At 36.9% G+C, this 23,338-nt stretch overlaps 1 protein-coding gene across 2 annotated transcripts in view; it reads right to left on the reverse strand.

Annotated features, from left to right (window-relative positions):
- slc29a1a (solute carrier family 29 member 1a) overlaps positions 1 to 23,338 on the reverse strand; it is a 65,651-nt gene that overhangs the window by 20,636 nt on the left and 21,677 nt on the right. The window contains exon 1 of one of the 2 annotated variants that reach the window (XM_007228752.4): positions 17,255 to 17,395. The exons of the other annotated variant lie outside the window; for it this stretch is intronic. The gene's annotated coding sequence lies outside the window, so the exon portion shown is untranslated. Of the gene's footprint in view, positions 1 to 17,254; positions 17,396 to 23,338 lie in introns of those variants that run through there. 2 annotated transcript variants of the gene reach the window in all.

Below are 23,338 nucleotides of genomic sequence, written 5' to 3' on the forward strand. Positions count from 1 at the left end.
ATCGATATGTATTATTTACAGAATCACGGACAGGCGTTTTTTACTGGCGTCAGCTCGCCGCAGAGCTCAACACATTCAGAGGGTTTGATGTCTTTAGGCACAGGTCTTTTGAAGCTTATTTGTAAAATGAAATGAGTCAATATCAGTGTTACCCTAAGGGTTTCCAGGGCACTAAAATCCTTACCTTTCTTAACATAATTAAACCTTAATATTAGGTAATTACCTTCTAAGCCTATCTATTAAAAATGACGGTTAGCAAAGCTAGCAGGGGCAGTATAAATTAGCAGCCTACTGCACCGTCTTCAGTCTTCTCAGACATTTTTTCAGAATTATCTGGAATTAAACTGCATTTAACAGTATATTGTTCTTCAAAGTTCTGACCAGGATTAATATATTTCTGAAGAAAGTAACGTTTACTTTAATATCGTAACTAAAATATATATCAAAAGCGTTAACTTTTGATCCTGACTTTATTTGAAATTAAGAAAATCATCACCTCTCAGCTTAAACACAATATTTAAGTAAGTAGCTAAGACTGATTAACTTGATGCAACGCCCTTTCAACTGGAACACTGCTGTGCTGTTAGTTGGTCAGCCAACCATCTGACTAACTGGCCTAATTAGGCTCAGTTCCAGATGGTTATGAAAGACTGCAGAAAAATGTTGTCAGTAGGATTGTGTATTGGCAGGAAATGTAGATATGATACATACTTTGATTCAGGGGTTACCATTTAATATATTTTGATATATTGGTGATATATTGTTTAAATTGAGGTGGCACAATATATCGTTTAAGCATTACTATTTAATATAAGCATATCAGACAACCAAATCAGTGAATTATACTCTGCAGGGAACATAAGGAAAAAAGAGAGAAAGAAAAATCATTTAGGCATAAAGACACTGCAACTCACTGAATTTGGAATCATCTGTAACAAATTAAAAACAATGACAAGTGGTAAAACTTCCCTACATGCAATATGCTGATCCGTTAGCCAACACTGGGAGTGTGTAATTACACAGAACTTAAATGATGTAAGATGTAATCATATTTCAGCATTTAAATGCAAAAAAACATTTTATGCCAATAATAAAATAATGATACACATATGTACACTTTTTAAAAATCAGCTTGTTTTTTTTTTAAGAATATTCTGACATTACATAAATAAAACCTAAATTCATGACCTTTTTAGGCAACATGCAAATTCTTTTATATTTTCATACATGTATTCAGTGACTGTAAGTGAACTTCTATGAAAACAGCTAACGTCACATGTTCTAGCACAATGCAAACAGGAGGTGTTTACATGTCAGGCTTGTATAGGGCTTTCTAATCAGGGACTTAAGTTGTCGGAAAAAAACAAAACAAAAAAAAACATGGCCAAATGCTACAAATCACACTATTCCCACTACTATGGCCCGGACAAATTTGGCTTGTTATATAAACCAACTTGTGACCTTTTGATAAAGCCATCACAGAATGGAAGGAACTGTGTTAACCAAGATAGCCTCACACAGCAAAAGAACGACAGTTGACAACACTGGTGTGTATTTTTAATACAACACAAAAGTTCAATAAAATCAATTCTTTTATTCTAAAATCCACCCATCAAATGGGTTAGGAAAGTCTAAATCGAGCCCATGTTCTTGTTCTGGTTGACATTTTCAATGTTTAAATCAGACAATGTCTCATTTCTAATACTAAGCCACCTGCCAGGCTGCAACAAAAACAGTAACATGAAAGAAATACCGTAATGATAACTGCTGATGATACTTTACCACCATAACCACATACGTTTCCTTTCCGTGAGAGCAGAGATATATCAAATTAAACTAGGGCTGCACACATATGGGCTGAACCAGTATCCTACATACCTCATTGATCAGCTAGTGTTAATGAATACATTGACATTTATAATAAAAGGGTAATATTCATTTCTACGGTAAAAACAATGAAATGTAGGTAATTTAGGTAATTTTAGGAATAAGATGAACTTTCTGCTGTTTGAAAATATGTGCATCTACATATACAGTACCTGTCAGAAGTTTAAATACACCATCTCATTTAATGTTAATTTTTCCCTACATTACACAAATTATTATTACACAAGTTAACTTTAAAGTGTTAAACAAACCAAAATACACTGTAAAGCATTAAGGTGGTGGTGGCAGCATCATTCTGAGATGCTTTTCTTCAGCAGAGACAGGGAAGATATTCAGAGTTGACGAAAAGATTGATGGAGCTATTCTATATACAGCGCAATTCTTGAAAAAAATCTTTTGAAGGCTGCAAAACACATGATACTAGGAAGGAGATTCACCTTCCATACATCCAGAGCTACAGTGGAATATTTTAGATCAAAGAATATTCATGTGTTAGAAAGGCCCAGTCAAAGTCCTGACCTAAATACCACTGAGCTTCATCTGTAGCAAAACATGAAATTTGATGTTCACAGACACTCTCCATCCAGCCTGGCTGAGTTTAAGCTGTTTTGTAAAGAATAATGGGCAAAAATCTCAGTCTCTAGATGTACAAAGCTGGTAAAGATATAACCGAATTACTAAGCATTTATTTATCCACTTTACAATTATGTTACTTTGTGTGGGTCGATTACATCTATGAATATTTTTGCAAGCTAGTGTATGCTAGCCTAACCACACACTGCACTTCTCGCACTTTTGGAGCAGATATTGCATGTTGTGGTCATAAAGCATCAACATATCAAGTTCAGCATATTCATCAACACACTATTTCCCAACCACAACACCTAACCTACAGTTAGTTCCTTGCTCTACAGTACCCCAACCAATCACGTTTTAGGAGAATCAAAAATTACATTAGCATCAAATCACATTTTAAATCAATACCGACTGAACTACAACACTCACAGCATCCAGGAAACCCATAGTGGAACTGTATTAATGGTGGAACATGTAGACCAGATGGTGGAATCAGGTGCTGCACTGGCATGCCTTGAAGCTGCTTGTTGTGGGAATGTTGTCCTAATCTTAAAACCAAACCCAAATAGACCAGAACATGGGAAATGTTGTCATTCCTGTTTCAAAGAAGCATTTCCAAAAATCACAGGGAATCTCACAATACGTATGTTTCCCACAATAACGAAGATAATTACAGTACTCTGATACGTTTGATATATCGCAAAACAATTCTTTACGATACTTCATGTCATGTTTCCAGTGTTACTGAAGAGGATAAAATACACCTAAATAAACAAATACCAGGAATGAATTATTTATTAGTGTGTTTCAATAAAAATATTGATATTTGATGTCACGATACACTTGAATCGATACAATATATTGACAATATCCATATATTGTCCCACTCTTACTGTATATGTTTGTGTTTTAGGTAGTTATGAAAATGCTGTTCACTCTGCTGACTCATGATTGTACAGCAAAGTACAACTCAAATCACATCAAGTTTGCTGATGACACAACTGCAGTTGGCCTCATCAGCAAGAACGTTGAAGAGGTGCAGTGGCTGACAGACTGGTGCAGAAGCAACAACCTATCTCTAAATGTGGATAAAACCAAAGAGATGGTTGTCGACTTCAGGAGAGCTCCAGGTGTCCAGCACATGCTGAACATCAACGGCTCTGCTGTGGAAATTGTAAAGAAAAACAAGTTCCTCAGTGTTCACATTGCAGAGAACCTCACCTGGCCCTCAACACCAGCACCGTAACCAAGAAAGCCCAGTAGCGCCTCTACTTCCTGCGGAGACTGAGAAAAGCACATCTCCCACCTCCCATCCTCACCATGTTCTACAAAAGGGACTGTAGAAAGCATCCTGAGCACCTGCATCACGTTTGGTTTGGAAACTGCAACACCTCAGACCGCAAGACCCTACAGCGGATAGTGTGGACAGCTGAGAAGATCTCTCGCCTCTATTACTGATATCTATCCCACACGCTGCATCTGCAAAGCCACCAGCATTGTGGATGACTTCACCCATCCCTCACACAGGCTCTTCACTCTAATGCCGTCTGGCAGAAGATACAGGAGCATCCAAGCCTTTACTACCAGACTCTGCAACAGCTTCATCCACCAGGCAGTCAGACTTCTCAACAAACACAGACGGAACTAAACACTTCCTGTCTGTTGTATTTATTGTAGTGTTATAGTTCTTTGTTGAACATTTATTGCATTTTTGCCCTTTACGTTTGCCTATTGTATAGTTAACCAATGTTGTACCATGTTTCCGGGGGAACATAATTTTTGTACACTGTGTACTTGTACTCGGATGTAATTACAATAAAAGCCTCTTGCCTTGACTAATAATGCAGTAACTGTAGTAAGTCTAATCGGAGGGGGGTGGGGGGTTTAGAGCACATATGTTTCAATAAAAATAACGGCATTTGACACCACATATCGATAATGTATCAACATTTTCTCCGCCCCCTGCAATAACACTGTTGGATATCTTTAGACATTTTGCTACCAATATAAATTAAGATTCTAGTTCATTTTAAGCTCCTCAGAGTTTTTTTCCAGCAGCTTGGTTACACAAATTGTTCCCAGGTTAAGTAGTAGTCTGGTGTGTGTGTGGATTCACTGTGGACCTCTCTCTCATTATGTCATGTCATGTGATCTACTGTATGAAGAGCTCCCTCTGTTGCTGCCCGCAGGTAATGAGTTTTGTTGGCTGTAATTCACAATGGCCCAATTATATACTATATACTAATCTTAATAGTGTAGGACTGTCAGGTTAGTATACAAAATATTAACATAGTTATGACATATTTATTTATTTCTTTTCCTCCCGTTTTTTTTCTGTATAATGAGAATAATGTTTTACATTTGCATGTTTATTTGGTTCTCCAGCTGCCTGCTGCACTTAATTGCATTCAACTACTGCATCGTTCTCCACAATCTCTTTTCTAATATTGTTCCAGACGTGAGTAGCTCCTCCCAATCTGTTTTGCTTTTAATTGTGAGATAATACTGTCCATCATTACCAAACTCTAAAACTGACTGGTTCTAAGTATGAATTTTGTGGATATTTGAGTATACTACTCAAAACTAGTTAGTATTAGTAACTGGTAAGCAATTACTTAAAATAAGCAACCCTTTTGATGCGGTAATCATGTAAATTCCTCAAGATAACAATGAATATGTGTTTTATTTTAAAGCCCTAAAATAAACACTACTTGATCTGATGTATTGGACGACAGCAGATGGGAGGCTGTTCGATGTTTTTCCAACAGAGTGGAGAAAGCTCCTGTTAAGGCATGTTGTGTTGACTAAAGGGAGTGAAAAGGCATGGCTTGGTGATAACCTCCTTGTGGTTCGACCTGGAACATAAGCTAAATGTAGCAGTGCTTTCAGGTCAGCTTGACAGTTGTAGCAGCAGGTGTTGATCTGGAGTTGAGTTCTGCAACGTAGTGACATATTAATATATTGTGATATGTTTATCATATAGTGTATTAGTGCCGGGCAGGGATTAACTGTTATACCGGAGGGGAAATTAAAACCGGTATGCATTTTTCACATACCGCCATACCACTGGAACTGTGGAGTGCTGTGTAGAACAGCACTGCCAAAGGAGCATACTCGTACAGCTCGCTAACGCTAGCCAGTTAGCATAACAAGCTAACATACTGGAGTAACAGTAGCTAGGCTCTGTGGAGTCAAGTGATCGTCTTGCTCTGTCCCGCCTGGAGAGAAATGAGAACAGCTCCTGTTGCTGTTCCCTGCAATGATTGTTTTATATGAGCAATAGGAGTAAAAGAAAAACAGCAGCAAACAACAATTATTCATTCAGAAAAACATGAAAGGAATTGTGCAATCAATCCACAGCCTTAGTGTTTTATATTATATTCACTCCTAATAGTAGAGTAAGTCACAAATCTATATAAAAGGCCAGTCATGCAAAAATTAAATAAATAAAATAAATAAATAAATAAAAATAAATAAGTAAATATTAAGAATACCATGATATACCTTGAAACAACTGTGTCAGAATCTTGAAACCGTGTCAGAATCTTGAAAAATACTGCAATATACATTTTTGGTGATACTGCCCAGCAGTATTTGTGTATGATTTAATTTATCTAATTGCATATTATTGTGATGGGACTAATGTACATGTCCACATTGCAAAGACGATGCTAAAACGAAATAACTCTATTCTGAAGTGCTCGTGTGTTGCCAGAGACTTTGTGGTTACTGGAGTATCTGACAGATCCAGAACCAAGACACTGTCCTGTCTAGTTGGTTCCCTGGCCATCTGTTCTTTCCTATACAGTTGGCAAGAAGCAGGGCACGTCGATCAGCAGCAGCTATAGCATTGCTCCCCAGAGCATTAGAGGCTGGGCTCCAAACTATTCTATCCATAAAGAAGTGCAGTTCAAAAATAATTTGACAGACTTGAAGGAAAATACACAGCTCCCCACAAACAGAATCTTATTTCTTTTAGAGCAATAGTAACCACATGAACATGTAATCAAATTTTGTGGTTTTCGTTAACCAAAACTATCTATTCAACTCACTGGATAAGCAAAAACAGAACCACTGCACATTGGTTCACTGAAAATTGGACTAAGAACAAATATTTAATTTTTCATGCTATGGAACTTTCAGGAATTTATAAAAGCACACAAAAGAGACGGTCCTTTTTAAAGTTTCATTACAGACACTTATTTTACAACTTGCTAAAATTATTATCCTTCAAAGAAAAGGTACTATCACTTTAACACAGTAGACAAGAATTTTAGCTACAGGAATTTCAAGGGCAAACAAGGCAATGTGCTCCCCTTCCCAACACACCCAACTACTGATAAAATATTTCTAGATAGGAATGTTTTATTACATTTATGCGTCTAAAATGCTGGAAAAAAATGCATCTGCTTGCTGCTGAAGTGGGTGGGAGCAAACTTCATTTAAGTATAAACATTCGCTGTTGTCTTGTCATCATTCATTATAAGCATAGATGCTTTCCAGGCCAATGTCAATCATTTACAGTGTATAACTCACTCCCTGATCCACCTGCTTGCCAAACCCAGAGAAGCAATCACTCTATATTGGTTCTGATCCAACCAAGAAACTCCTCTATACATGGGCCAGAGTGCACAGTAGGGCTTGGAATCAGAGAGCATATCACGATATATCACATCATGATACACTGACCATGATAATGATATCCCAATATTGTGATTCTGCTATACTGGCAAGACAATTCTCTACGATACTTCACAGCATCTGTGTTACTGAAAAGAATAAAATACCAGGAATTATGGATTTATTGGTGTCAGTTTCACAGATTTTCACAACCAATATTCTTCCCCGCAGGTTTACCCTATTCATTTGATTAGCGCCACCATGTGGAGTAATGAAGCAGTAACTTTGGTCAGGGTTTCAGACTAACATGGTCACACCTTCCTGGGAAGGAAGAGGATAAATGGAACAAACAGTACAAGTCAAAACACACCAACGCACACCTCTTCTCATACAAAGTTTTACTTTATTTAAATCATTTTCTAAATTGTAGATTAATATTAAAGACATAAAAACAATTAAGAGACAAACATGGAATTACATAATAAACAAAAAAGCATTTATCCTCCACAATCCCCTGATCTAAACCTGATCAGTGTCTTGAAGTGTCCTTCAAGACACTGAGAAAACTATTCCAGGCCCCAATTCCAGGCTCTCTTATGAAAACACTGAAATTAAAACGCCAAGAGAAAATACCAATGTGTTGCAAATGAATATCAAGATTTTGATAATTTATCCCACCCCTGGTGCTCAACGTAACACTACACAAATAAACACAAAACTGTCCATTACCAGTCATCAGAACACGATGTTCGTAAACACAACGGTCACCTCTGCAAAACAGCCTGTCAAAAATCATCCTGGCCAGCCTCCCAGATTCTCTTGCAACAGCATTGCATTTAAAAACAGTGCCACGGGCTCCAGGAATAGCCTGCCTGCTGGGGTGCTGAGCCCAAGGTGGACCATGTAATCTGAGGAGGTCCCTGAAAGATGGCAGAGAAATCCTGAGTGATTCAGTGTCCCGGAACACAGCGGGATCAAACTAGCAGCGTTCTCCACAATTTAGATCATCCAGTGAAGATCATCCAAGTCCTAAAGCAGCGTGGAACCTGGAAACAGCTTCGCTTCAACTCATTCTACAGGGCTGAAGAACATGAGGGTTGCTAGGAACACTATTAATATGCAAAGCTTTAAATCCTCAAAAGAGGGCTCAAACCTCTTCTCCCCAGAGGTGCCACCCCACGTGCTATTCAGGGTATTAAAAGCCTATCAGAATATTTTGATGACCATCTCTTCAGGAGGTAAAACCCACTATAGTTTGGTAAACACAGAACATTGGGCATGGTTACAATTAAACTCATTTACTTTTAATATTAAAAGCTAAGAAAACTCAACATTTTAATGCAACTTGAAATGCACTAGATCAGGGGTGTCAAACTCATTTTGGCCGAGGGCCACATTGGCATATTGGCTGTCCTCCGAGGGCCAGATGTAACTTATAAATGTAATAAAATGTAACCAAATGTAATATATGTAAATGAATGTAATTACTCCTTAATGTTAAATAACTCTCAATATATTATTTATTCAATCAAATATTACAGTTGCATGGAAAAAATGTTTGCTTGTTGCTCTATTAACATAAATCCTTTTAATTTGTCATGTCATGAAATCCAAAAACTCCATCAATCAAGAACCAAACTATTCAAGTGAATAGAAATGACATCAAGTTATATTAACTTTGAAATTATTAACTGAAATAAGGCTTAATACATATAAAATCAAAAATTGTGAGCTGTTAAGAACATAGCATTTCCTCAGATTTAGCAGTTCCTCATCCAACCACTAGTGGGAGCTGCAGCAGCAGTACCACAAGTCCGCAGTCTTTACTGAGTCAGAGCTACAGCCCAGCCATGGGCTACAGGGCTCAGCTCAGCCAGTCTGGAGCGTTTTTAAAATTTTTAAGTTCTTCTGTGTATGAAATAAAGATTTTTGTAACCGAATAATACAGCTCTCTACAGTTCATCTTTCAGCCCAATCAGCTAACAGCAGCCGTTTAGAGCATGAGTCACTGCTGGGATTACATTATAAACAGGTCAGTTAGCGCGCTGCTAACCTCAGGATGTTTATAACTACGGAGTTTAGTGGACACACCACGGCTGCAAGGTTAGACTGTTGAAGGCTACTGAAGACTATTAAAGGCTATTGGAGGTTATTGAAAGGGTTATTGAGGGCAGAAATCAGTAAAGGCTGGTTAGATAAGTGATTCACGTCCTCGTCCTTTGCTGTGGTGAAACTGCGACTAGCGCTGTCCCAGTGATGTTTATTAACGTCATTAAAACAGATTTTGTCAGCTATTGTCTTATAAATATTTACACAGAACTTATATCTCTCCTAAAAAGCGTTTATTTTGGTCAGTAACACTCTTCGTAACACAAAAGGCATACCGGTCTTTCGCCTTGAAGCACAGCCGTCCGTCTGCATCAACTTCTCTTTTTCTGGACATTATGGGATAAACATTTATATGTCTCAATTCCCCCCGCGAAGTTACACCTTCCCTCCGGCAGGGTTTCCACATTAATGACTACACTGCCGTGTAGTGGCAGTAAGCCGTAACTTTGCGGGTAATACAATCGACAAGCATTGTGGGAAATGTATTTTTTGGTCAAAGAACGCTTCTGACTTATTTATTATAGACACTAAGATCTTACAAGCTCTCGCGGGCCACATAAAAAGACGTGGCGGGCCACATTTGGCCCGCGGGCCTTGTGTTTGACACATGTGCACTAGATATTTGAGTTTTGAGGCTAGAAAATCTAAAATTTACTTTTTAAAAATTAACACTGTATAAAAAGAATATTACGTTTTCCAAGATTTTTTGTTGGCCTACGTTTTTTTAAATGCATATTGTATGTAGGGATGTGCCATATCATATTGTACACAATAATATCGCCTACAAGTTTGAATATCGTAAATTATATTATACCCTGAAATATCGTGGCATATCACCCAACCCTAATTATCACATCAGGGTACTACTTTTTTGCTGTTTTTTAAAAAAAGGAAAATTCATACTGTTTTCATTTCCCATTATATATCTACTACAGACAGATTATATCTGTCCAGTTTCATTCATTTTACTTTAATCCTGGATATATGGAGATATTTGGAGTGCATTATTAGTATCATGACATTGTGGATCATTGACTTCTGTTACAAATCTGATAAAATTAATATCTCAGTTAGGGGTGTGACAGATCAAATCATATGAAATAATAAAATGTATTTTTAAAGTTGCAGTATTCTTGAAATAAATTTTCTAATTTAATGTTTACCATATCGCCAAGAGTATCGTTATTGTGAAAATACCATGAAATATTGTGATATTATTTTAGGAACATATGGCTCACTTCAGTGTTGTCAAAGTTGTGTCAATGAAATGTTTAGAATTAATCAAATTCAAATCCAGTTGGCCAATCAACATATTTTTTGTATTAATTTAAGTTAATAACTGGGAATCTTTAAATGAAACTTTATTCATTCATCCCTTCATTTATAGCCATTACATATCTGCCTAAACGCCAACCATTTAAACTTGTGGTAATGCAAGAGTGAGTAGCTGGACCCAGCCATCACATAAATCATACTCAGCACAGAAAACATGGTAACTTGCTCTTATAACCTATAGAACTGAGGCCTGGTAGTTAATCATTATATACAATACATATATAAATCCTAACAGAATGCAGCCTGGGAGTGAGTGATTACACGCTGATGGTGACTGAGCGGTGGGAGAACACACCAAATATGCAAACGGATGTTGCCGGTAGCAAATGGGAAATGTGTAAGTTTTACTCAAAATAGCTATATGCCACTGCACAGCTGACTCAGGTTCTTGGTGGGACACATCAATATGAGAAAAATACAAATGTGCAATGCTGTAATTTGTAAATTTTGTAGACATTTAACAAGAAACTTTATAAAGTTAGCTAAAGAAATTTGCTGAAGTTTATGGCGCAATTCAACAGACTGTTCAACATATTTTAAGGTTTTTTTTTACAGCTTTGGAATTATTTCCAAAATGGAATGAGGCAAAAAAAGTCTGGACTGAACCTCACGTCCTCCTCTTCACATTTACTGATGTAATCTGCCCCTATTTCATTATTTGGCATTAAATCAAATTAATGGAAACAGTGAAATAATATACGAGTTGACCGAGTGAATATGAGCCACAGCAACGTCTTCAACAGCACACACTTCAGAACATGCTTAAACAGTTCTTCACACATACTGCAACGAGAACTACATTCTGTAATTCTCCAAGGTCTTCTTACACAGTCTTCAAATGATATGAAACAGACATGAATCTGCTCTATTTGCCAGTAAACATATCTGTAAAAACCCACTGCACAGTATGAAACTGGTCAGCATGTGGACCAGCAAAATCACACTTTTAAATAACAAAATAAAAATAAAGAGAACACCTCCGAACATGTGCAATATACCGTATATGCTAGAATGGCACATGGAAATACTAAAGCAGCTGTAACACTGTTTTGGCAATTCTATAGAAAACATAGTATTTCTTTTGCGTTTTTTAGCTAGGGCCATTTTAAATAAGTTGTTTAATGTTAATAAGCCATAACATTAAAACCACCTGCTCATCTAGAGACATCTAAATGTGTCCTTTGGTTTCTGAAACCAAGAGGTTAGCAGCAAATCCTTTAATTTCTGGTAGTTTGTGAGTTTGAATTGTTCCTTTAATGCCTATCGCACAGTACAGTGTTACTTCTACAATACCTCACGGCTCCAAATACTCTTAAGCAAATACCAGGATTATGGATTTATTGGTGTCATTTTCACAATTAGAAAATCAATATTCTTCACTGCAGGTTTACTCTATTATTTTGAGTAGTACCATCACATGGTGTAATAAAGCAGTAACTTTAGTAAGCTAGGGAGTCTAGAGCATCTATGTTTCAATAAATATATGTTTATTCTCCCAAGGGGTGAGGGAGTGGGATGAGTTTGGATAGCCTTTCTTTAGAGTAAAAGCAGTAATAAAATCCTGAAAAAGCATATTAAATGTGGAAGAAATTTGTGGAAAGGAGAAAACCTGGGCAGTGTGGCATGAATGTATTAATGGATATCACCAACCAATCATGCTGAAGGATGAATTGAATCACAAAATGTTACATAACAAAATATAACATTAAATCCTAGTTATAGGCCAGAATGCCCTAAAAAAAACGATGTCCTGACCGGGTCAGTACAGACGTTTGGCAAAGGATACACCCAAGCCCTAATAACATAATGAAACATTCCCCTCAGAAAGAACATGTGACAGGAGAAGAGGCCATACACATGCTTAGGAAATGCACATAGTCATGGCATTGATGCCAAGATTCACATGATGCTCACGTGAAACTCATCTACACAACCTCACCTCACATTTACAGTGACCCACTTGGCTGCAAACATTCCTAAAAAAGTATTTTTATCTATGTAAAGGCTGGCAATAAGTGACTGTTAAGCATTGTGTGTACTAGTGAAAACTAACAAGAGAGTAGTGAAGCAAAGTAAGGTCAGTGTGTCCAAGCATTGATACTACAGCCAGACAAAAGTACAGGTCAGTCAATACTAGGGTTGCAACGGTATGAGATTTTCACGGTATGATAACCGTCTCGGAAAATACCGCGGTATCACGGTTATCACGGTATCACAGTTTGTTACATATATTATTAAACTGACCCTTAAAGAAATTACAACAAAGGTTTTATGTTCAATTAACTATTTATTGCAGAAACTACACCATCAGGTGAAGGAAACCATGTTTTTCCACTACTCTTAAGGGCATTAAGAGTGTATATATATAAAAAAGTTGGTATATAACCAGATACTGCAGAAAGAGGGGATTTATTTCTGACATGATCCTCACAATAGAGATTTCTATTTTAAGGCTTTCATACCTTAAAACCTTCAACATATGAAAAACAGGCACGTCAGAATTTGAAAATAAACGCATGTAAATGAATGGCGTCTTTCACATCCAGTCCGGCCAGGACCTTTACACGGACACGTGAATCCATCGTAGCACGCACTTCACGCCTGTACCTGCGTGCCCAAATTTCGGATAACTCAGCGCTTTTGCGGGCGCTTACCGCATGGGTTGTGCACGACTACAAAGAGGTTTTTATTTATGTTCAGATTAAAATTATAAACTGAACACATACTTTCCGCTGCACAGCGGGGTGGTGTTTTCGAAGATGGGAGAACAGGTTTGATGTATTTCCTCCTTTAGCTGTGACTTTACGGCCACATTGATTACAAGCTTGTTGATTACAAGATTACAAGTCTGTTTTCAGGCTGTTTGAATGAGCGAAATATGATCAGAATTATGTTAATTAACACTAACATAGAAGCATAGAACTATTATTTAATTAAAATGATTTTTAAGAACAGCTAAACACAGTGCGGAGAAGTTCACGTGCGAGAGAGAGAGACACAGAGAGAGAGAGAGATTTGCGTGTTCTGATGTGAGCTACTCACAGGTAAAGGTTCTCTTTTATCTCCTCGTGCTCATTTTAGTCCAATTCATAATTCTGCAGTTTCTCAGTGTTTTCTGTCGTATTTTGCGGCTAGCGTGAGCGCTTACAACTAACACCGCGGACCGCGAGGTGCTGCCGCGCTGCCGCTGTTGTGCCGAATCCGACTCCCTGCTCAATCCGACTCCCGCTTCGCGGACAGAATCAGCACAACACCTCCCGCTGTAGAACTGCGGGAGTGAAAACAGCGCTAATAAATAAAGTAGTTTAGTTTCACTTTCAGTTTTCGTTATTTGGTTCGTTTTCATTAACAATAATAATTGTTAATGAAGCTCTAGTCTAGCACTTTCTGCCGTTCTCACCGCTGTGTGCTGAGTAGCTGAAGCGGAGCAGAGTTGCGCATGCGCGGGTGAGTTTCACCGCTGGCTTGCGTTTTACCGGTAATAAGCAAACACACACGGTATGATAACCGTGCATTTTAATACCACGGTATACCGTGAAACCGGTTACCGCTGCAACCCTAGTCAATACACATTTCCCCATTGCAATTAAGCAGCAGTCTGACATTAAGTCAATAACAACGTTCCATCACTACTGAAATCAATAATGAAGCAGGTAAACAAGAGTATTTACAATAAATTCTACATATATATTATGGAATACATTACACAGAATAACAAATAACTTGTGTAAAATAAAAAATGGAAGAATACAATGTGTAGTAATTATCAGTTATTTTGGATAATAATGTCCCTGTCTAATCCACAGGATCAGGATTGGTTATTAGTTTACAATCCCGTAGTAAACACTCATTTACAAAAGCAATAAAGAAACCCAGATTGCTGCAGGTGGCAGTGTCCAGTTATGTCATGCGTCACAGGGGGCACTCCCTCTATTACTGCGCAAGGGTATGGAAATGTATACTAAACTAAATAAGTTTATTGTTATTAAAGGCTTTATCACAGGTCATTAAACAAAAACTCAAAAAAATGAGTATGCTCATATAACTGTATAGCTGATTTTAACAAAGTGCCTGCTATCTAAGTTGTCCATTAGTCAGCCATCTTGGCATCCATTGTCAGTGGTGTCGTGAACAAGGCACCTGGACTGCTACAGACTGGACATATATTCTGTCTATTCTATAGTCCTCTGTTTGGGGGCGGTCAATGGTCAAATTGTAGTAATGAAGGCCTTGTGGTGAGTACAGTGATTCTGCTAAAAGCCCAGCCGTAATATCTGTGAGTACATGTGCCACAAAATGCCATACAGAACCTGTATGCCTTCATGCCCAATGGTATATCATCTTAAATTCAGGCTAGAGAAGCCCAACAGGTTTTCCCAATGTTCCCAAAACTCACTAGTGTATTTATTTTGATTCTGCAGTTGGGTGACCACATCATGCAACAGCAAGAGTCCTTTGGAATGACATAATTGACTTAAGGTTTGTATAGAACATATATGCGTTAGTACTGGAAATTCCATGACATGCTCAGAAAATAATAATTAAAAATTAAATAATAAAAATATCAATAATACTTACATAAAACAATACTTATATAGCACTTTTCAAGAACTCAAGGATGTTTGGTGGTAATTGCTATATAATGTAGTAAATGTACCTTATAAAGGTATTGAACACACTACATTCAATCCACAACCACATTTTGCCTTTTTTATTTTTTCTGATTGGCACTTTGAGTCATATAAAACAGTCAGACTGCTTCAGTATATTCTATATAATCACAATGTTTTACTTTGTTCTTTTAAGATTTTTTTTATATATATATTTTAAATTCCTAATCATATTCCTATTCTCACTTTCTACTTTTGAATATTATATTCTTTGCCTGTGTCTAGGTACTTTTGTTTGAGCGATTTTCATACATTGAAATACTAGGAGTACATGTTTGTACCATGTTTAACATGAAAGCAGCATGTACGGTTTAAGGGGCTGCTTAATATCAGCCAAAATAAAATCTATACAGCATATATATATATATATATATATATATATATATATATATATATATATATATATATACACAATTGCTCATATTTTTGAAGAATAACAAGATTATTTTTCAAACAGCCCTAATATAAACACACATACATGCCCAGTTTTGCAATAAAATGACTACATTAGATTCAAATACTATTGTATGTACACCACTGGTCCCCCATCACCACTAATTACTATTGAGAATACCCACAAGGGCAAATAAATGTCTCCACAAATCACTCTTTACCAATGTTTACCTAGAGTTGTGTACATCTGGCAGATTTAAATTACACATAAATGTTGAGACATTTTACTTTAAGCACACATATTCTCAGCATTATACAGACACCGAGAACTAGTGGTATGCCATATCATATTGCAATAATATTGCCAAACACAATAAAAAAAATAAACACTCCATATTATGATATTCTTGAAAGCTATTACAGTCTGTTTTGTATTTGTTTTTATTATTTATTATTATATATTGTATTTACTTTTAATTGTTTGTTTGTGGTTTATATGCATGCACGTCATATGCTGCATTTTAATGTTGTGGTAGATTTTTGTTTAGGAAATAGACAAGTGTTTATATATATTTTGTTGCTACAGAATGTATGAAAATCTTCTGAAATTATTTAGATTTGACTGCAGTAAGTGTATAGTTGAAATTCATTTTTAAAAATGTACGGTTTTGTCATATCGCTGTCGAAAAAATATCATGGGATATCATGATAATATTTTAGGGCCATATCGCCCGCCACAACTGAGAGCACGTGGATAGGTTACCGCGTGTGGACACATGCCATGCGGTTCTGCGGCTGACTGCTGAGACAAAGAGGGCTTTCTTAATGTACTTCATGTGAAAGAAGTTACAAATAGCGAGTCACCAGAGTCAGCATGACGAGCTGAGATCGCTTTAATCACAGAACGATTCTGCTACCAAAGGTTTCCGGCTACAGGATGGAAGAAAGATGACGAGAAACAGCCTAAAGATAACTAGATAACCAGCTAGCGTTAGATAGATAACCTAGGCTATCCAACTGGCTAAGATTACCAACCACACTTAACGATGACTAAATACATTTTTACGCCTTGTATAATTCACGTGTATCATTAATTATCAACCTTTTTACATGCTAAACAATTTAACCAATATTTACACACGAGGCTGTAGCTACAACATGTGGAGTAACACTTTCCTCAAACACTACAGGAGCACACTATTTCACTACCTAGCTCACCTAACCTAGTTAACTAGTTAAATTATAGTGAGTGTAAACGCTGCATTTCTCTGACAAAAATAAGTGTTCTTGTTTCAGGTTTAATAGTTTATCTCACTGGACCCGTGTAAGACAATGTAGTGTGAGTGAAATAAAGTGATGGCGCGCGCGCTCTTGCTCTCTCTCTCTCTCTCTCTCTCTCTCTCTCTCTCTCACACACACACACACACACTTTTACTGCCGCCAGCCAAAGTAGTACTGAACAAGATGAACTACCAAAACACGAAACTCCCTCCAGCCTCTCCACCATAGTAAACACGCTGGAGTGTGTGTGAGCTCTACCAGCTCACGCTCAACCCGGTGTACACAGAGTACACAGACCCGTACGGAGCTCATAAACCCGTGAAGAAGGTCAGACCCCTTTAGAGGAAGAGATAATTCCGCAGTAAAATGAGAGAAAGACCTACCTCTCAGAGTTTATCTGTGCGGAGCCGCTCAGCTCTGTGTTCAGGGCTCACAGGCACACTGACTAAAGCGCGCGAGAGACCATGTGCACCACAAAGCGCGATGAAGAGGAGGAGGAGGGAGGCAGCGCAGCGTGCCCACTGCCAATACTGCTGCCACTACTACTGCTGCCACTACTACTGCGGCCACTACTGTTACTACTACTGATATTACTACTGCCACTGCTGCTAACTATTACCATTGCCACTACCAGTAAATAAGAGACCACTTAAAAATGACGAGTTTCTTTGGTTTTTACCAAATTGACTATAATCCAGAGCAAGATGGATGGTCTCAAGCCACCAAACCAAGCTGAACTGCTTGAATTTTTGCACTAGGAGTGGTATAAAGTTATTTAAAAGCAGTGTGTAAGACTGGTGAAGGAGAACTTGCCAACATGCATAAAAACTATGATCTTGTTTTCTTTGCATTATTTGCGGTCTGAAAGCTCTGCATCTTTTTTGTTATTTCAGCCATTTCTAATTTTCTGCACATAAATAGTCTAAATGAATATATTTTATATATTTTAATTTGGGCAAAATGTTTTCCGTAGTTTATAGAATAAAACAACAATGTTAATTTTACTCAATCAGTATACTTATAAACAGCAAATTAGAGCAGCAGATTCAGAAACTGAGGTGGAGCTGTATATAGGCATTTATTTACTTGAAACAACCAAAAACAAACAGTGTAAACCATGTGGCCTATTAGATCTTCATAAGCTTTTAATAATGGATATTTAAATGTAAATAAATGAATCAGCATTAGAGGGGCAAAACTAAATTATATTGCCATTAGCTGTGTCAGTCACTTTAAAAATGTTTTGTATTAATCACTACTATTGCAATTTTGTGATTAATCATCCTTACAATCGTAATCATTATTTTTATAGAGGTTTAATGGAGAACGTAAATGGTTTTGTAACTCCATATTCCACCTTGGAAAGAAGAAACATACCATCAGCTGTGTATGTGTGCATGCGGGAAGTGTGTGTGAGTGAGAGAGGCAAAGAGAGAGAGAGAGAGAGAGAGAGAGAGAGAGAGTAGCAGATGGCCCAATAGGCTGTTTTATGCATTAGTGTCCATGCTAACCAGCCACACAGATAAACAGCGCAACAGCGCAAGCAGCCACAAGCACACTGACAACATACAAACTTGGTAGGACATAAGGGACTTGTCTCCTGCCAGTGCAGAGTGCAGGGTTGGCCTATGCATGCAGTAGTCTGTTGTAAATGAACACTTAAACTTAAGTAAGTCTTAAAAGTAGTCAGCATTAAAGCTGAAAATTGACCCATTGGCTGGCTATATGGAATGCCAAACTAGCATTTATGAGCAGTATGTTTGTGTAAAACTGAGCTAAAACAGACAGAAACTTCCTCTCCAGAGATATTTCCTTGCCTATAACAGTCTCTAAAACTTCATTTATAACTAAATATTTCAATTCACATGATGCCTACAGCTTATTTTTGTTAAACGGGCTTACAACAAACTTTAAATAGTGCTTTGGACAAATTGCAAGCTACATATTTAATCAGGCACAAAATGGGTTCTTTAGAGATACTAGTTTGTTTTTTTGCCCATCCAGACAAATGTGCACTTGTGTAAACAGCTCTTAACTGCAAACAGCCTCAGTCCCAGCAGGAGAGCTGGGGGGCAGTGAAATACTCAGTGAAGGCCAAAGGCCCTGGAGGGCCAAATGAAGTATCACCACTTAGAAAGCATAGCAATGGCACATCTCTATGACAGCACAAAATCTGCTCTTTCTTTGCCTTTCATTCTGACAGATCTCTGCATGTTTTTTTGTTCTGCACGGATGAAGGAAGCGTCTGTCTTCTCAAGTGGACCTGAACAAAAAAAATGTGTCCTTTCATTTTACAACAATGATCCAACTCTGTCTTTATGTTAGTTGCGTAATGAGGCATTATAAAGAAACCAGCTTTTCAGGCTTTTATAAAACAAACTGCAAATGTTTTTTGAATGGTTATTTCAAAATGTGTTGTAGATGCACAGCAACATGGGTGAAACTGGGCCCTTTTAAGTGCTCAAGCAGCCCTAAAATGAGTCCCAGCTCCCTTAAAAGTAAAAGCAGAAACAAATGTTTTTGTTGTTTTTTAAAAGGAAGTTTTTCTCTGATAAACTAAACAATGTTTTATTGCTAAATATTTTTTCAGGTCTCTCCTCACCATGCAAATGTTCCTATCCACTTTCTTGCCACTCTGCAGTGTGCTGAACGTGCATGCACACATTTACATATAAACAGCACTCTTTATACAGTTGTCTGATGCTTTTTAAGTTAATGTTGCAGACTGCAGCCACTGTTCAGTTTTTAAACTAGAGTGAGAGAGTCTAGCTGATGTGCTGTTGGTCGGTCTGTGTATTAATATTATATAAGTGTGCTAGACTAGTGCTGTCTTTATGTGTGTCAGCAAGGTTTATTGAGAGCACTTTTAAAACTCTGATCTTAGAATCGCCTCTGCACAACATTATTCTCATTTGGGCTAATTTACTCAAATACCTCAACTCTTCGGGTGGCTGATGTGATGGTTACTTAGCATATTTAAAACACAACTGTCTGGACTCTTGTTTACTTATGGTTTGAGCTAGAAATGGATGGTTGAGCAAATAGTGTGAAGACGTTGTTAGCACACACAGCCAGACTGCTCCATTTCCACCTACAACCAGTCGAGTCTAAAATCGGCATGCTGTGGTTGGGGTGAGACTGTCTGGAAGCTGCCCTTGAGAATAACACACAAACACAGAGACGGAGAAAGGAAAAAGCAGGAGAGTGTGAATGAAGAGTGAGGAAGCACCCAAGCATGTTATAGCGCGTGCTATAAAATATTATCTTGATACCAACTTCAGTGTTTTCAAACAAAATACAACACAGTATTTCCAACAAAAGTTTTCCAGATATTAATATTTCCTTCCTTTCAATATGTCATCCCTGGCCATGTTTTCCCAGTGCAGTAAAAAAGAAAAAAAGCTCATTTCACTCTGTTGCTGCCTGCTTTTCCATCCAAAGTGAAATCTAATTCTATGGTCAGCGAGTTGTATCCTGTCAGCTTGCCTGTTTTTGTTCTGTAAAGGATATTGGACGGAAAGATCTGAACAGTGTACATGTAAGAACGCATAATTCACAACCTTATACTTAAAATGTAGAATGTAATTAGAGTCGCTGCAAGGTTGATGGTTAATGGATAAGACATATTTGATGGGCATGGCTGCTCACTCGTAGGCAAACGCAGCAGTGCTTGTTCTTTCATTCTTAATCATGGGTTCCAAAACCACAAGCTCTGCACAATTTTGTTTTCTATGTTCTTACTCACCTGACTCAGCATATGAGGAGCTTTATGACTATTTGAAAAAAGTATTCACATTTATTATTTAGGTAAAAGTGTATATACTAGGGGTCTAACATATTTCTGTAGTATCAACTCAAGCTTTTTACTCAAGTAAAAGTGTAAAAATACTGGTTTCAAAACTATTAAAAATATAAAAGTAAAAGTAATTTAACGAAACAAAATGCCATTAAGAACAAAAGCTTAAGTTGTGCCACTGGAGCCTATAGTGCACTACAAGCTACCACCCATCTGGGACGTGGCCATATTAGACTTTTGAGGAGCCAGGAGAAAGAAAATTAAAAAAGGAGATTTTATTAATATCACAAAGGATACTTTTGCATAAATCTCCTGCCTCAAATGTGTCTCCTGAGAAAAAGAGCTCAGTAATCTCACATGTGTCTCCTCTTGAGGTTTGGTATAGATCCCAATTATGTCCCACATTGTGCTCAGATTTGCCACAATAATAACACAACAAAATACTAAAGACAGTAGTCTCAAAATGAACTCAATTATTTCTCATTCAACAAGCCTTTTTAGATTCGATTCTGCCTACTGCATATTACATTGTAAAATACATATATTAAATAAAATATTTTTTCCTTTTTTTCAGGCATGTGGGTCAGATTTTTCAGTCTATACTGGAGTCATCCAGACTATAAAGGAGCACAGAAGGAATCATGTAATAGCTTTAAATGTTGAACAAACCAAAATACTCTGTAAAGCATTAAGGTGCTCTCATCTGGTGTTCTGTAAACTTGCGGTCTCTGAGGCTGGTAACTCTGATGAACTTATCATGTGCAACAGAGGAAACTCTTACTCTTCCTTTTCTGGGGTGATCCTGCATACAGGGTCACAAAAAATGTCCCAAAAAGACTACCTGTTTGTCATCATTTTGGCAGCTAGTAGATTTTTTGTGACATAAAAAGGACGTTTTTAGCAGCACATACTGGATTGACCAACACAATAACAAGTCTAAGGAGCTGAATGCAGATCTGAGTAGGATAGATATAGAACATAGCAGCGGGGTCACTAGCCTTTTTTGGTGCTCAAGCTCAAAAAGTAGTGTTTTTTATTTATATATGTGTCTCTGACAAGCTAAAAGAATATTTGAATTTATAGAAAGTAGATCATTAAACAAAATTTTAAGAATTAAAATACATAGTAGTTTGTGTCCAAATGATTAAAAGGATTCAGTTTCATCTGATATGACCACTCATTCCTAAAAAAAACAGTTTTCGGGGGACGTGTTTTACGTACTTTGTCCCCCCACAGTGGTGCACGGTTTGTTGGGTGCTTAGCACCCCTAAACCTCTAATTCTAGAATTGCCCCTGGATCATAGTCAGCAGTGGGGTACAAAGTACCAAAAACATGTACGTTGGTTAAAGATACCCAGGGTAAAATTAAAAGTAGACCTTCACTTGATTAAAAGTACAAAAGTATTTGCTATTTAGTATTATGTTTTTATGCACACATACACCAAATGTAAGAAAATATTGTAATATATAATAAATACATATTATAAAATGTAAGAAAATATAATATTATAAAAAATTATAGTAAGAAATTAGAAGTTCACCACTGATAAACAGAAAATCAATTAAAACCATTTCTACACATAACAATAAATTGCTAATTTGTTATTAACTGTAGGTAAGTACAAGTTATTGTGAGATTCAGCCAGGGTCTGGAAGGAAAACTAAAAGAAAATCGGTTAAGATGGCCTGAAACAAACCCAAGACCAACCAAGGCAGAGAAATCTGCTGAAATAACAGTATCACTGTCTACAGGCAAGTTTTCGACTGAGTGTTTTGACTGATTGTTTATGAAAGGAGGTAAAAGGCAAACTGCATTTTATCTTCATTTATGTCATTTCAAACTGTCTGTTTTTATTCAGTGCGCATTTATTTGATGATATTAAGAGGATTCATAGAAGTTTGTTTCTAATTTCTAGTCAGTTTGTTTAAGTCTAGTCACTTTTGTTTCTATTGTTTTGTGTTTATTTTTAGTTTATCTGTTTTAAGTTTCTAATGTTTATAAAAATTACTTGCATTTACCTTTTTTTTGTTTTTACATTTATTTGATTCGTTTTAAATATATACTACTGCAACAAATGTTTACATTTTGTTTTTTGTTAGTATAACAGTTTCAAACATTCAGAAGAAATTAAATATTACGTAAACTTTCATCTGTTTTCCAAACAACAGTAATTCACCATATGTCTGATTTATAAAAATAATTATTTAAGCACAGTGAAATGCAATGAAACAACACTACAAACAGTAAAACATCTACCAAAATACTAAAGTACAGAATATTTAGTACATGCGTATAGACCACAAGCACAAATAATTATATTAAAAATATCATTACCTATATTTTCACAATATGGATTTTTTTTATCATGACATGAACTGTGCCACAATATATATTGTATATATATATTGATAAGATATGACACACATCTAGTTAAATATGTGTGGTGCACTATATACTAACCTTCCCTAAACCTTTCTGCAGGTTTGTTGCACAATTGACAGCAGATCACTTTTAAGAGTGATGAATTCTTAATAATCATCTATAAGGCATTATATAAGCCCACAGCATGATTGTGTTTATTCATAGGGTTTTGAACTACAGTAGTGTATCCCAGTGTATTCACCATTGGGATCATCTGATCATAACACAGTATATATTCTTTCTGAATTT

The sequence above is a fragment of the Astyanax mexicanus genome, chromosome 7 (genome assembly GCF_023375975.1).
Source record: "Astyanax mexicanus isolate ESR-SI-001 chromosome 7, AstMex3_surface, whole genome shotgun sequence".
Taxonomy (NCBI): domain Eukaryota; kingdom Metazoa; phylum Chordata; class Actinopteri; order Characiformes; family Acestrorhamphidae; genus Astyanax; species Astyanax mexicanus.